At 39.1% G+C, this 16,465-nt stretch overlaps 1 protein-coding gene and 1 long non-coding RNA gene across 4 annotated transcripts in view; one reads left to right on the top strand and one right to left on the bottom strand.

Annotated features, from left to right (window-relative positions):
• Positions 1-9,570, bottom strand: part of ASCC3 (activating signal cointegrator 1 complex subunit 3) — a 373,754-nt gene extending 364,184 nt beyond the window's left edge. Inside the window, exon 1 of one of the 3 annotated variants that reach the window (XM_069077160.1) lies at positions 9,141-9,570. The gene's annotated coding sequence lies outside the window, so the exon portion shown is untranslated. The other 2 variants (XM_069077161.1, XM_069077162.1) reach the window with 2 other exon arrangements.
• On the top strand, positions 9,352-11,071 carry LOC138153034 (uncharacterized). Its single transcript, XR_011166277.1, has 2 exons — positions 9,352-9,489; positions 10,999-11,071. It is a non-coding gene; the product is annotated as an uncharacterized lncRNA (long non-coding RNA).
• Positions 11,072-16,465: the final 5,394 nt, after the last annotated feature.

Here is a 16,465-nt window from a genome sequence, read left to right as displayed (position 1 = left end):
GCTTTATAACTGAATCTGTTGTGGTTTAAACCCAGGGACACCAAAAACTATTGAGGTGGGGGCTCTGCCCACTGAAAAACCATTGCTTTTCATGATGTGTTGTGGTGGAACCATCTCAAAGAATTCAGTCAGACCACCTCTAATCCAAGCACAGGCACTTACTGAGATTGACACCTCTCATGAAGTAGGCTAAGTTCCAAGGGGAATCAGCAAGTTCAGAGAAAGCAAGAAGGATTTTTATAGGGTAAAGATGCAATTACATAACAGAAATCATGAATATTAAAAAGACAGGAGGGGTTTGTTAAGGGATTAGGTAATGGAGGAGGGGGTCCCATTTATGGTTCAATGATTAAACATTCTGCTCATTCTGTCCTCTGTCTAGCTATTGTAGTCCTGTCTGGTTAAGTTAGATAGATAGTCAGATATTATGGTCCTGTCTTGGGCTAGATGGATGATATGACTGTGACTGAATACAAGAACACACTTATTTCTATGGGCAGGTAGAGGCAGTAGCTAGGTTCCCATCACATGGACACACCTACTGTTTCTGTGGGAACTAAGAGTTCAAGGACACACCTGCTGTTCCAGTGAGCAGTGAAGCATATATGAGGAAGTTAGGACATTGGGGGTGGGGGCAGCTTTATTAGGATTTCATCAAATCAGTGGAAGCTGATGAGGTCACCAAAAATGCAAGTATATAGAGGAAGTGCCAAGACACAGTTGTGGGCTACACTCACAATTACATGGTGAAATATAGATGAAGATCCAACAAAAATTATGAAAAGGAAAGCTCTGACAAGGAGGAGAAACAGGATATGGGAGAGTTATGAAAAAAGAAAGGAAAAAGTATCCACAATGAGATCATCATGCTCTTTGCATAGCTAACCCTTTCACTGTACTCCTAGATAGTTTCTCCCCAGTCTCCACTTTCTGTGAGACCAAATTAATGGATTATCATCCCTTCTCTAATTACCAAATTTTCCTAATCTTCTGTTTACAAACATCTCAAGTCTCTCCCTTTGTTTCCCTCAGGCAAGTACTCTCTCTTTCATCCCCTTCACTATCAAATTTCTAGAAACTTATACTCTGACTCACCAACCACCAAGCTTCAAACCCTAGCAGTATGACAGTTCCATCACACTAGTGAAATTGGTCTCTCCAATATCATCTTAATGATAAAATACAATGCCTTCTTCTTCAGTCCTTCACCTAATTAACCTTTCTACAGCTATCAGATATTTCAGGATATCCCTTCCTATCCTTAATATCTCTTTCCCTGGCTTCTCCAATACTCTTCTCTCTTTGTTTTCCAGCCTTATCACTCCAGTATCTGCTTCTTTATTTCACATTCCTCCCACCTACTTAAGTATGGCTATCCCTCAAAGTTAAGTCCCCATCCTCTTCTCTATATATTGTTCTAAGACAATCTCATTTACTCACATGTCTTCAATTATCATTATGTCAATGATTCCCAAATCTATATATTTCTAATTTCTCTCCTTTGAAAGCAGATCTAGTACTACATTTCCAACTGCCTACCAAGCATCTCCACCTAATGTCCTACCAGCATCTCAAACTCAATTATCTTTCTTCCATGTACTCTAATAGCACCATTATAGATTTACAGATGAAGAACTAAATTCCAAAAAGGCTAAATTACTTTCCAGGGCTAGGATATACATCCAACTCTATTTATTACAAATCAATTACTACTTTTACATATGATGTTCAATTTTTTCCACTTACCGATGCTTGTACCTCTAAATCATCCCTTCCTTTCCCTCCCTTCCCCTTTTCTCTTGACCCAAACATCCAAAACAACTACTAAGTCTTGTCAATTCTACAGTGACACATTGTCACTGTATGTCACATTCATCTTTTCTTCTCCATTCACATTATTCACACCAATTTAGTTGAGCCCTCATCATTTTTACCTGTACTATGTATTGTAATGATTTCCTTGCCTCTAGTCTTTCCACTCTCCAACCCATCCTTCAGACAGCTGTCAAAATAATTTCCCAATACACAGGGCTGACCACATCACTCCCTTAACTAAAACAAAAAAAATAAAATAAAACAAAACAAAATAAAAAAGCTATCCTTCTATTTGTTCTCTACTTTTGTGGCACAATGTACAGAATATAATACAAACTTCCAACCTGGAAATTTAAGGTCTACTATAATCTGCCTCCAACCTTCCTATCCAAGCTTTATTTCACTCAGTTGTTCTTAACATGTGCTTATAAAGACTACCATCATACCTTTTCCTCTAAATGAATGTATGATCTAGACATAACAGGTCACACCATAAACAAATTAAGAGCAAGAAAGGAATTCCCTTTCAGACTAATGGACAAAGGAAGAGAGTTCGATAAAGAGGATATGAAATTATAGGGGTTTGATTATGAAATGCACAATTTTGATTATATAAAATTGAAACCTTTTTTTTTTTTCATAAAACTAATGCAACTAAGATTTTGAAAGGAAACAAATCAGAAAAAAATCCCCTCTATAGCAAGTTTTTCTGATAAAGGTCTCATTTCCACAATACATATGGAACTGATTCAAACTGATTTAGAATAAAAGCCATACCAAATGACAAATTGTCAAGATATGTGAACAGGCAGTTCTCAAGGGGGAAAAATTAAGTTGTCTATAGCCATATAAAAATGTTCAAAATCATTAATATTAGATAAACAAACTGAAGCAAATCTGAGGTTACAACTCATATATTCTGACAAAGCTGATTAAAAAAAAAAAAGAAAATGGCAAAAGTTAGAAGGGCTGTGGAAAATAATCACTACTGGTGGAACAGAATTGGTGTCGTCATTATGGAAAACAATTTGGAATTAGGTCCAAAAAAGTTACTAAACTGTGCATACATATCCACTGACTCTCTGAAAGGAGCTAGGTGGCACAGTACATTATAGCACTAGGCTTGCAGTAAAGAAGACCTGAGATCAAATCCTGCCTCTGAGACTTAATAGCTATGTGATGATGGACAACTTACTTAACAGGTTTATGCTTCAGTTTCTCCATATGTAAAACAAGTATAAGAATAATAGTACCCATCTCACAGGATCACTGTGAGGATCAAATGGAGATAACATATGTAAAGCATTTGCAAATCTTAAAGCAACTAGTTAAAATTATTATTGGTATCATGACCCAGAGATAGCACAAGTAAGTCAATATTTCAAGACCAAAAAAAAAAGCAAAAGGTCCCATACAAAACTAGTTATAGAAATTCTTTTGTGGTAGAAAAGAACTAGAAACTAAGAGATACCCATCAATTGGCAAATGGCTGAACAAATAACTGTATATGAATGGAATGGAATGCTGTGCTGTTAGAAATTATAAAGGGGGGGGGGGGGGCAGAGCCAAGATGGCGGAGTAGAAGCACGACCTTCCCACAGCTCCGGCTTCCACCCTCCCCAATCCATGTAAAAAAGGGGACTCTAAACAAACTTTGGAGCTGCAGAACCCACAAAATGACACAGAGAAGCTAACCTCCTGCTGAGGATAGCCCAGCAGGCCTGCAGGAATCCAGCACAGTGCTCTGGGAGCCGAACCCAGCCCCACGCCTAGGCTTTAGCCCCAGGGCAGACCTGACCAGCCCCTGGCCAGAGGGACTTTAGATCAGCAGCAGCTGTGACCCTTTCCAGATTTATCAACACATAGACACAAAGGACAAAGTGAGAGGTCAGTACAGTCTGGACTTTGGGACCAGTAAGTGGGAGTGCATGACTTTTACCCCCAGGGCGAAAAGCCTCTGAGACTCCTGCACAGCCAGCCAGCACCGTGTGGCAGCTTCAGCTCTTGGCCTGCAGAGTGTAGGGGGACCAAGCACCAGTCTGAGGGGTAATCGCTCTTGCTTTAACCTGCTTCGATATAAAAGATATCTCTCTGGAAGGGAATGCGGAAGAAAAATACTAGGAAATATAAGTAATGTGAAAACAAAAGATATGTATAAAAATTTATTTTTAAAAGTGGATTCTGCTCAACTGTGACTTAGAGCTAAATGTTCAAACAAATTTTACTGCAAAAACATTTATATCTCAGGTATGGAATAAAGTGACACAGTTTCAGAATCTATTATGAAACAGCATGGTTGATTTAGAAAGACTGGATTTGGAGTTAGAGATCTGGGTTTAAATCCTTTCTAGCTCTGCATAATCTTGGGCAATTCACTTAATCACTCTGCTCCCAAATTTCCTCAATGGTAATCTGCTGAGGTTGGACTAGATAACCAGATCTAAATATATTAATCCTAGGATCCTATGTTATTTAACAAGTCTGTGAAAAAAGTTATCCCTAAAGCAAAGAAATAGTAGATAATAAGAGTATTATTAGGAAATTCAGCACAAAGTTGTTGTTTTTTTCTTCATGTATGTCCATAATTCAGAGATAGATATCTCTGTAAAAATTAGACCTTCAAATAGACATCCTGCTGACATTTCGACTAAAATATACTGACTACCAGATGACCTCAGCAGTACCATTGCATTATATTAGTTCCCTCCCTGGTCATGGCAAGTATTGTTAGGAACAAATATTGAGGAGATCAATCAATATGTATCATAATTGTTTCTTCTATTAGTAATTCTGATATACATTTAAAATAGTTCAGCAATATAAAAGTCATCTTTCTTTAAAAACTCAAATCTTAACAAGAGATATAGAACATCATGAAATACAAAATGGATAATTTTGTTTACATTAATTTTTTTTTTTTTGCACAAACAAAATCAGTGCAACCAAGATTATAAGGAAAGCAGAAAGCTGGGAAAGAATTTTTACAGCCAGTGTCTCTGATAAAGGTCTCATTTCTAAAATATATAGAGAACTGTATCAAATTTAGAAGAATACAATTGATAAATGGTCAAAGGTAGTTTTCAGAGGAAGAAATTAAAGCTATCTATAATTATATGGAAAAATGCTCTAAATCACTATTCTTTGGAGAAATGCAAATTAAAACAACTCTGAGGTACCACATCACACCTAGCAGACTGGCTAATATAATAGAAAAGAAAAATGATAAATATTGGAGAAGATGTAAAAAAATTGGAACACTAATGTATTGTTGGTGGAGTTGTGAACTGATCCAACCATTCTGGAGAGCAATTTGGAACTATGCCCAAAGGGCAACCAAACTGTGCAAACCCTTTGGTCCAACAATACCACTACTAGGGATGTAGCCCAAAGAGACCACTAAAAGGGAAAAGCACCCACATATACAAAAATATTTATAGCAGCTCTTTTTGTGGTGGCCAAGAATTGGAAATTGAGGGGATGCCCATCAATTAGGGAATGGCTGAACAAATCGTGGTATATAAGTGTAATATATTGCGCTATAAGAAATGAAGAGCAGGCTGATTTCATAAAAACCTGGAAAGATTTACATGAACTGATGCTAAGCGAAGTGAGTAGAACCAGGAAAACATTGTACACAAAATAGCAACATTGTGTGATGATTATGATAGATTTAATTCTTCTCAGCAATACAATGATCCTAGACAATTCCAAAAGATTTGTAATGGAAAATGCTAACCACATCCAGAGAAAGAACTATGGAGTCAGAATGCAGATCAAAGCATACTATTCTCACTTTATTTTTTTTTCTTTTTCATGGTTTTTTTCCTTTTGTTCTGAATCTTCTTTCACAACATGACTAATGTGGAAATATGTTTAACATGACTATATATGTATGACCTATATTAGATTGCCTGGAATGGGAAAAAAATTTGGAACTCAAAATTTTGCAAAAATGAATGCTGAAAACTATCTTTACGTTTAATTAGAAAAAAAAATAAAATACTAATAAGGGAAAAAAATTCAAATCTTTTCTTAAAAAGTTAACATCTTTTTAATTTTATAATCAATGTGTTTTATTAAATGACTGCAATATGCCAATTTTCTCTTAACTTTCCTAACTAATTACTAAAACAAATGTTAAGTTCATAAACAAGAAAATGTTATTTTCAATAAGCATAAGTACTGAAATTAAGTGGAAGGGGCCTATGAACACAAAAATGTTTCCAAAAAAATTAATATCCAAGGTACAGAGCAATTCCATACTGAGTAAAGCCTCAAAGTCATCAATTGATGGCAATCCCTGCAGGAATCACTTTAAATGCAACCAGAAAATTGATACTACCAATAATTTGTTATATACTGCAAACAACTTAATCAACTTAAGATTTCCTATCTAAACTGAAAACAACAGATTACTATCCTTGTTTGGTCCTCCGCGTTTCAGTCCATCCTCCATTCAGTTGCCAAAATGATTTCCTCAATTATAACTATATAACCCTGTACCCAATAAACTTCAGGGGCTCTCCGTTACCACCAAAATCAAATACAAAATCCTGTTTGTCACCCACAGCTCTCATAATGTGGCCCATTCCTACCTTTCCGGTCTTCTTATACCTTTCTCCACCCCCCCCCCATCCTTTTATGCACTCTACAATCCAGCTACTCTGGCTTACATGTTCTTCTTCACAACTCACATCAATATCATTGCCTGAAACACTCTCTCTATTCACCACTGCTTCTTAGTTTCTCTGGTTTCCTTCAAGATTCAGTTGAAAGCCATCTTCTGCAAGAGACCTTTCCAAGTCTCCCCAGTTGTCAATGTCTTCCCTTCTAAGAGTACTTTTCTTCTATTCTGCACATATAACTTAGGTATCTAAATATTTAAATGGTGTCTCCCTGATGAGAACATGAGCTCCTCAAAAGCTGACCTTAAGTTCCAGGACAATGTTTTTGGCCTTTCTTGATATCTCCAGCACTTAGCACAATAAAGGTTTGTTGACTGACATCTTCCAATGCTTTTAAACAATGTATGGTGCCTCCCAAGAGGCTTCTGTATAAAAGTAGATTATGTAGTTGTCAAGTTCAGTATGTGTCAGAGACGAAGACTTAGACCCAAATAGCCCTGACTCTGAAGTCTACTATGGCATGTTGCCTTTCATCACATAAAAAATACTATGTAAAGTATTGACAAAACAAAACAAAAATCCACAATTACACTAATAAATCTAAATGACACTAAACAGCCAGTGCTGAAGGCCTGACAACATATTTATGTTGAACTGCCACAAACTTTAGGTGAAAATTTTCTTTCCATGACCTGATACTTGAAAAGACCTAACCTGAGTCTGGGGACTCAAGTACATGAAGTGTGATAAAGACAGATGTGGTTGAGAAGAGAATGTGTTGTCAATATTTATATTTAGCCAGACCTTAATATAAAAAGAACTCACTCATCTAGTTGGTTATTCACAGGCATGTTAACTACTTCTTGACAGAAGTAGGTCAAGTCTAGCACTAATTACAGGATTATAATATGCAGGTGGGATGTTTTTGTTTGTCTAACAGCAGTTAAGAATACATACTGGCAATTTAATAATACAGAACCTTATTTTGGCCAACTTTAGGTCAACGGGTTTCTGTCAAGTTTCCTATCTCGAAATACAACCTAAGCTAAAATTAAAGTTCCAGGAAGAAGAGCAGATGCTCAATCAGATAAACAGGTCTCTGTAAGCCCAGATTTTGTTTAGGAGTTCTTAACCTGGAGTTCACTAACTAGATTTATGGTCGGGAACTTCGATGGTGAAAAAAAAAAATATTTTCACTAATCTTTAGCTAATATTTAGCATTTCTTCAATTATTTTAAAGCATTATTGTGAGGAGGCCCTAGGCTTCACCAGACTAACAATAGAGAGCATTACATAAAAAAAGGTTAAAAACTCTGTAAAGTAACTAACATTTATATAAAAAGTAACTAACAATTATATGGTTTTATAAGACCTTCTTTACATACAGAATCCCACTGGAGCATACAATGTCCAAGTGAAGTGTTACAGTTATTATTATTCCTAGTTTACAGAGGAGGAAACCAAGGTTCGGAAGAAGTAAGTGACTTGCTCATGGTCACTAGGTCGGACTCCAAGTTCAGTCCTTTATCACACTGTTACTCGAAAAAAGAATTTTTCTTGTGTAGCATCACTCATATTTTTCCCAATCACAAAGCAAAATAGGGAACAATATAGTAGTGAAGAGTAGGGAGAAAAAGTTATTAAGAGTACAGAAGTAATTTCTGGGTACCTTTAAATCAGAAATGTGCTTTTCATTTTCAAGAAATCTGGTGGTAGTGTCTTCAACTCAACAAAATCTTGGAGTAAAATAGGTCACTTCCTTCAAGTGAAACTGATTTCTACTATGAAATGAACATGTATCATACAACATCAGAAGCTCAGGACAGTGCCCAACAAATAGGTGCTAAATTAATACTTATTATTGCTGTTTAGCTCTCATTGGAAATAAATCAATAGATAGCTTGTTAGTTTCACTACAACAGGGGAAGTCAAGAAGAAAGAGGAAAACCTGGTTAAACCCGCTGTTATTAAAATGAAGTTCATTAAGTTTCCCTACTCACTATAAGGTTCCACTGCTGCAGTATTCCAATCACAAACACAAAACAAACCCACACAACCTTTTTTTTTAACTTTTAAATTCCCTAGAAAGCTGTTCGTAGGTCCTGTATTTCCTTCACTAATTCCTACCCACGCATTCATTACTTGATACCTGTACCAGAAAACAGATGGTTCCGACCCAAGCACAAGCAATGTAAATAGGCACACAGCAGGAAACGAAAGTATAACTAGTTTCTTTTTCGAACAGAAACGCTACAGAAAACCATCCAAACACATGCTTGGAATAAAAACTCCCTTAACTGCACAAGTCTGGGGCGGATACACCTGAGGCGCTGACTGCCTAGTTTTCATACGGGACTGACTTCCAGACGCCCCGTCTCTCAGCCTGGCTCTTCCACCTGAACAAGTGCAAGATGAACCGTGGGGACCACTCTCAAGGGAAGCCCGGCGGGGGGGGCGGGGAAAGAGGAGGGGTGGAGGAACAACTGACAGCTCAAGCTCCGCGCTTAGCTCTGAGGGCGAGCCTGGGGCTCAGAAGTGAAAGCGACACTCTGGCAAGCAGAAGCTCCTCTCTCCATCCCCCTAAGGGCTGAGTTCGGTCCCTCTGGCCCCCAGCCGAGCCCAATTTCCTGGTTTTGCTGACCTCCCCAGCACCTCCCGGAGAGCCGGGGCTCCCATGTTTCCCATAGCTCCCTCTCTTACCTTCCTCTCCTTCGTCTCTATACTTTGCCTCTCCAAGTCGATCTCCACATCTGGCGGGGAGGACAAACGGCAGTCCGACTGCCTCGATCTGGGAGGAAGCCTGGGACTCGGCCTCCCTTAGTCACTCAGGCAGACGGCAGCCAGAGGTGAAACCGACGCCGGCGCAGACATACAAAGTAACTGACTGACCGACGCACAGGGAGAGGGGAGAGGGGAGAGGGAGGAAAGGAAGGCGCCGGGGCCCAGGAGAAACACTCCGAAGCCGGCACGGCGTACGCATCGACGTGTCAACGTCGGCGCGTCGGCTCCCACGTTCGGTCCAAGTCGTGCTTGCGGCCTCCAAGCCCAGGTCTGCATGCAGAGGAAGTGGGAGGGGGTAAGAATAGAGGAGGAGGAAAAGTTGTCCGGAGGGTGGGGGTGGGGGGGGGGGGGGGGGGGGGGGGGGGGGTGAGGTTTTTCGTGGGAGGAAGGACGCGCGCGTCCCCCGGGGGCCGCGTATGTACGCGTGCGCGCACGCCCTCCGAGCGTAGGGAGCGGCTGGGGAGGGTTTTGTGGCTTGTGCGCTTGCGTGTATGTCTCTCTTCTCTTTCTCTGTCCAGGCTTCATCTCTCCTCCCCCTCTTCCATTTTCCTGGTCGTTAGGCGGTCACTGCTGTGTGGAGGGGGAACCAAGCACCCAAGTGACTAGTCCACTGTCACTGCCCTCAAGGAACTTCCAGTTTCCTAACTTTTTCTCCCTGATCTCCCCCCCTTGCCATTAATAAACCTTCAAGCCTTCCACATGAGTTATTATTAAATCCTAAGGGATTTTTCCACCGCTAAAAGTTGCGCTAAATCAGCGATTCTCATTCAGAATGTGGTCCCCAGGGATCCCAGAAGTCAAAACTTTTCATAACAATACCTCACATTTATTTGCATATAGAATTACTCCCATTTTCCACTTGTTTTGAAGCTGGATTTTTTTTTCATATATTTCAATAAAAAAAAAACAAGTAGCAGTAGGTCGAATGCAGAAGCAAATACGAGAATCCAGCTGTCTTCTATTAAGACAAACATGAAAAAGTTTTGCAAAAATAATTAAACCGATGCCATTGTTCTCCCTAAATTTTTATTTTAGAAAATAGTTTTTATTTTTTAAATGTTATTTATGTTAACAGTGTACTCATTGTTATTTTAAATGAGTTATGAAATAATTTTTAACAATTTATCCATTTTAATTTATAATACAGTAAATATTGATAGGTGTCATTTTACATAAACAAAAGTTCTTTGGGTGACCCAATAGGTGTTAAAGCCCTGTTTCTAAAGGGATCCTAAGAACAAAAACTTGGAAAATAGATGGACTAAATTTTCTCTAGGCTCTGACTCTAATATTTAGAGTCTTATGGTTTACAATACACTTTACACACAAAAAAAAGTTTAAGAACCACTGTTTTTGTCTAACTCTACATTTTACAGATGAATAAACTAAGTTCTAGAGAAGTTAAGGCACTTGCCTATATCATGAGGTGCTTCAGCCCCAGCCCTAAGATCATGTCTCTGGAAGCCTCCCAATTTCTCAGTAGGCCCCTAATCCTGTGAGAAAATTTTCTCTTGTTGCTGAGCACATTCTCTTATCAGAATGGGCAGAGGGGTGCCTGGCCCAAGGATTTTTATTCCTGGACAACCCAAGGACTCTCCCTTGAGCCACATACCATAGTACTGACAAGTCCCTCAATGTATGGTACACTCCCTACATTTTCCCTTCTATAGCTCCCAAAGACACCTGGATCCCTAGATTACCTAATTAGCATCTCTGGCATTCCTTTCCCATGTACCTTTTCCATATAAGCCCTGACACCATCCTCATTCTCTTACAGGTTCCTTAAGGACGCTTGCCTGCCTTTGCTAAAGCATTACAATAAACTTTTCGCCACTTAACTAAGAGAAGAACTGAGTGTGTGAATTCATTCCAGTCAACTCTGCCTTGTCATTCTTAAAGTCCCAGCACCCCCAAACCTCATAATATAGTCATATAGATAATAAACATTAAAGTTGAGATTTGAATCTATATCCTCTGACTCCAGAGCTAGTGGCTATTCTAGGCTTACTTGTACTGTTACACAATTACTAAGTAACAGAGCTGGAAGTTGAAGTTAGGTCATAGATTAAGAGATGTAAAGGACCTTAGAGGTCCTCTGTTCTAACCTCTCCCCCCTCTCCCTTATTTTAAACAAATTAGGAAACTCAAATCCAAAGACAAACATTTATAGCTGAAAGGGATCTGAGAAGTCTTCTAGTCATCCATTTATTTTATAGATGAGGAAACATGCCAATGAGGATAAATAACTTGTTTAACATTACACAGGTAGGGGGTGGCAGAACTAGGGTTTGAAGCCAAATTCTGATACCAAGCTCAGCACATCATACTACTCTAACATAGATATTATTCATTTGAACCGTGGTTGTCTCACTTCATATTTAATGTGGTTTGGTTTGGTTTTTTTCTCCCATCATCCCAGGCTGCTTGTCCCTTTTCAGACTCCTTCTCTCAGACTTCAATTCATTTCATATAGCTTTTATGCAACATAAGATTATGTTATAAGATTTGGATAAAGTAAGCCTCTCTACCTCTTATGAGTGTTTATGAGACCTGCTTGTTTTTTCAATATATAATTCCTAGGTATTATCCTTTGTGACCCTATAGAATATCTGTTTAAAGTACTCTTTGTTCAAAACTGCCTAATCAGCTTCACTATAATAATGAGCATCAGCATATGAGAGAAAATGATGCAGAGAATGCCAATAAAGTTGACTTGTCAGTTTTATTGCTTCCTAAAATCTGTCTGACCATGTTACTGCCCTGTTCAAAAAACTTCAGCGAGATCCAGCCATTCTGGAGAGCAATTTGGAACTGTGCCCAAAGGGCAACCAAACTGTGCATGCCAGTTGATCCAGCAATACCACTACTAGGCAGGCCATCTCCAGTCATCCTGATCTATGTCTGGCCACTGGACTCAGATGGCTCTGGAGGACAATGTGGGGCACATAACTTTGCACAGTCCTCCCTCATTTAAATCCAATTTACTTGCAAGCCATGGCCATCTTGAGACCAAAGGACAAACCACAACCACCACTAGGTCTATATCCCAAAGAGATCATAAACAAGGGAAAAGGACCCACATCTGCAAAAATTTATAACAGCTTTTTTTGTAATAGTAAAGAATTGGAAATTGAGGGGATGCCCATCAATTGAGAAATGACTAAACAAGTTGTGGCATATGAATGTAATAGAATACTATTGTGCTTTAAGAAATAATGAGTAGAGGGGGACAGAGTCAAGATAGCAGAGTAGAAACAGGGCTTCCACTGGGCTCTGGCTCCCACCACCTCCAATTCATGTAAAAGATGACTCTGAACAAATTTTGGAGCTACAGAACTCACAAAATGACACAGAGAAGCTAACCTCCCACTGAGGATAGCCCGACAGGCCAGCAGCCAGCAAAGAGCTCTAGGAGCTGACACCAACCCCATGCAAGGTGGAGGTTTTAGCCCTAGGGCAGGCCTGGAGGGACTTCAGATCACCAGCAGCTGTGATGGTTTCCAGAATTATCAACCCATAGACCCTAAGGACAAAGTGAGATGTCAGTGCAGTGTGGACTTTGGGATCCAGTAGTTGGGAGTACAGTTGGCCTTTATCCCCTGGAGGGAAAAGCTGTTAAGGCATAGTGGCCCTGCAGCCACTGGCCACATGGCAGCTTCAGCTCGTAGCCTGAAGACTGTAGGGGGACCAAACAACCAGTCTAAGGGGTAATCACTCTTGCTTTAACCTGCTTGGATCTGGATAGCAGTCTAGAGTGGAGGCCCTGGTGTGTGTGACCAGCTTGCCAGAGCCAGTGGAGGTTTCAGAGAGGGCACCCAAATAATACCTTCAGCAGCTGAGAAAACCCCAGTGTTTGGTACAAAGCTCCCCTGGTAGCAGAATCCTACTGTGGCAAAAAGCCCAAAAGTCAAGTAATTGAGTGGAAACATGAGTAAAGGAGGGAAGCAAAGAAAACAGAGGAATCCAACGTTAGAGTCCTATTTTGAGGACAAAAAGGATCAAAGTATGGAACAGGAGAAAGACAGTGAAGTCGGAACTCCTGCACTAAAAGCTTCCAAGAAAAATATTATCTGGTTACAGGCCATAGAGGAGCTTAAAAAGGATTTTGAAAATCAAATAAGAGAAGTGGAGGAAAAATTGGGAAGAGAAATGAAAATGATGCAAGACAATTATAAAATGAGAGTCAACAACCTGACTGAAGAAAATAACACCTTAAAATATAGATTAACTCAGATGACAAAAGAGGTTCAAAAAGGCAATGAGGAGAAGAATGCTTTAAAAAGCCAAATTTGCCAGATGGAAAAAGAATTTCAAAAGCTCACTGAAGAGAATTATTCCTTCAGAATTAGATTGGAGGAAATGGAAGCTAATGACTTTATGAGAAATCAAGATACTATTAAACAGATCCAAACAAATGAAAAAATAGAAGGCAATGTGAAATATCTCATTGGAAAAATCACTGGCCTGGAAAATAGATCAAGGAGAGATAATTTAAAATTATTGAACTACCTGAAAGCCATGATCAAAAAAAGAACCTAGACATCATCCTCCAAAAAATTCTCAAGGAAAATTGCCCTGATGTTTTAGAACCAGGGAGCAAAATAGAGGTTGAAAGAATCCACCAATCACCTCCTGAAAAAGATACCAAAAAGAAAACTCCTAGGAATATTATAGCTAGGTTCCAGAGTTCCCAGATAAAGGAAAAAATATTATAAGCATCCAGGAAGAAACAATTTGAATATTGTGGAAACACGATCAGCATAACCCAGGATCTGGCAGCTTCTACACTGAGGGATCACAGGGCTTGGAATATGATATTCTGGAGGTCAAAGAAACTGGGATTAAAACCAAGAATCACCTACTCAGCAAAACTGAGTATCATGTTTCAGGGGAAAATATGGTCATTCAGTGGAATAGAGGACTTTCAAGCATACTTATTGAAAAAAAAAATTGAATAGAAAATTTGACATTGAAATACAAGAAGCAAGAGAAGCATGAGAAGGTAAACAGGGAAAAGAAATCATAAGGAACTTATCAAAGTTGAACTATTTACATTTCTACATGGAAAAACAATAATTGTAACTTATGAAACTTTTCTCAGTATGAGAATAATTGAAGGGAACAGAAATGTGTGTATACATATATATATACATACATACATATATGTCTATATAGGAGGGCATATGGATACATATGTGAATGTGTGTATATATGTATAGAGATATACATAGATAGAGGCCACAGTACCAGTTTAATGGGAAGGGATGATATTTAAAAGGTGAAATTAAGAGGTGAGAGAGGAATATAATGAGAGGAGATGGTGAGAGAGAGAATGGGGTAAACTATCTCATATAGAAGAGGTAAGGGAAAATGGTTACAATGGAGGGGAAGAACAGGAAGTCAAAAGGGAATGGATCAACCTTATTCTCATTGAATTTTGCTTAGGGAGGGAATGACATACACACTAAATAGGGTATCTCACCCTACAGGAGAGTAGGGGGGAAGTGGATGAGAGGGGGGATGATGGAAGGGAGGGCAGGCTGAGGGATAGGGAAGTTGGAAGCACCCACTTTTGAAAGGGGAGAGGATCAAAGTAGAGAATAGAACAAGTGGGAGGTGGGATAGGATGGAGGGATATATAGTCAGTCTCTTACAATATATCTACTACCGTGTTTCTCCGATAATAAGACACTGTCTTATTGGTTTTTTTGGAAAGAAAAACACCAGAGGGCTTATTTTCAGGGGAGGGCTTATGTTGTCCTGCCTCAGCTCTCCTCCGCTGCACTGCTCTCAATGGCGCCAGCAAGCAAATCACTGGGGAAGAACAGGATGACGCGCTCACTGCTGCAGCTCTGATTGGATGCAGCTCGGAGCACGGCATGCGTTTCACCCGGGGGGGAAGGACGGTGCATACAGAGGGTACCGTAATGCAGCATGTAGTGCAGGGGATCACCTTCACTACAGTAGCAATCTCAATAGGGCTTATTTTCGGGGGAGGGCTTATTTTAGAGGAATCTTACACAGTAAGGGGAGGGCTAATTTTCGGGATAGGTCTTATTATCGGGGAAACACGGGTATGGAAATGTTTTGCATAGCTACACATGTACAACCTATACTGAATTGCCTATCTTCCCAGTAAGGGTGGGTGACAAAGGAGGAAGGGAATGAATCTGGAATTCAAAGTTTTAAAATAAAATGTTTAAAAATACATATACATATATAAATATATATATACATATATTATCAATATTATTTTACATGTAAATTGGAATAAGATATATAGGCACTGGGGCATAGAGATCCACCATGCCCTACTAGAAATTTGGAGGGGGTATGGGAGAAGATATGGGAGAGAGCAGATTGGAGGAGGGGATATCCAGTGGGAATGCTATTTTGGGGTGTTGGATAGGGGAAAATGGGGAGAAAATTTGTAACTCAAAATCTTGTGGAAATGAACAATGTAAACTAGAAGTTAATAAAGCATTTGATTAAAAAAAAAAAGAAATGATGAGTAGGCTAATTTCAGAAAAACCTGGAAAGACTTACATGAACTAATACTGAGTGAAGTGAGCAAAACCAGGAGAACATTGTACACAGTAACAGCTGATGACCAACTCTTATTGACTTAGATCGTCTCAGCAATACAATGATCCAAGACAATTCCCAAAAACTCATGATAAAAAATGCTAACCACATCCCAAGATAGAACTATGGAGTCTGAATGCAGATCAAAGTATACTATTTTCACTTTATTTTTTTCTTTCTTATGATTATTCCCTTTTACTCTGATTCTTTCACAATACAACTAACGTGGAAATATGTTTAACATTTTACATGTATAACCTATATCAGACTGCTTGCTGTCTTGGGGAGGAGAGAGGGAAGGAGAAAAAATTAGAAATCAAATTTACAAAAAATGAATGTTGAAAACTATCTTTACATGTAATTGGAAAAAATACTATTAAAAAAAGATTTTTAAAAAAGCTTCAGTGACCTATTCTCTGATCTAAAAAACAAACTCTTCAATCCAACATTAAAAATTCTCCTCAACCTGGCTCCCACCTGCCTTTCCTACCATTTCATAATACTCCCCTTCATGTTCCACCAATAGGCTATCCCCCAGTCCTAGCACAATGCTGTGAAGACAGTAGACACTTAATAAATACTTATTGAATTAAATTACTACACTCTCCATTTTGCCTAAAGAGGGGCATCATGGAGTGGGTCTGGAAGACCTAAGTCCT

This window comes from Petaurus breviceps, unplaced genomic scaffold (assembly GCF_028583685.1).
Source record: "Petaurus breviceps papuanus isolate PSGF00001 unplaced genomic scaffold, PetGlider_PUasm1.0 90977, whole genome shotgun sequence".
In the NCBI taxonomy this organism is placed as follows: domain Eukaryota; kingdom Metazoa; phylum Chordata; class Mammalia; order Diprotodontia; family Petauridae; genus Petaurus; species Petaurus breviceps.
The sequence above is the reverse complement of the archived record's forward strand: the minus strand, read 5'-3'. Positions and strand labels throughout refer to the sequence as shown.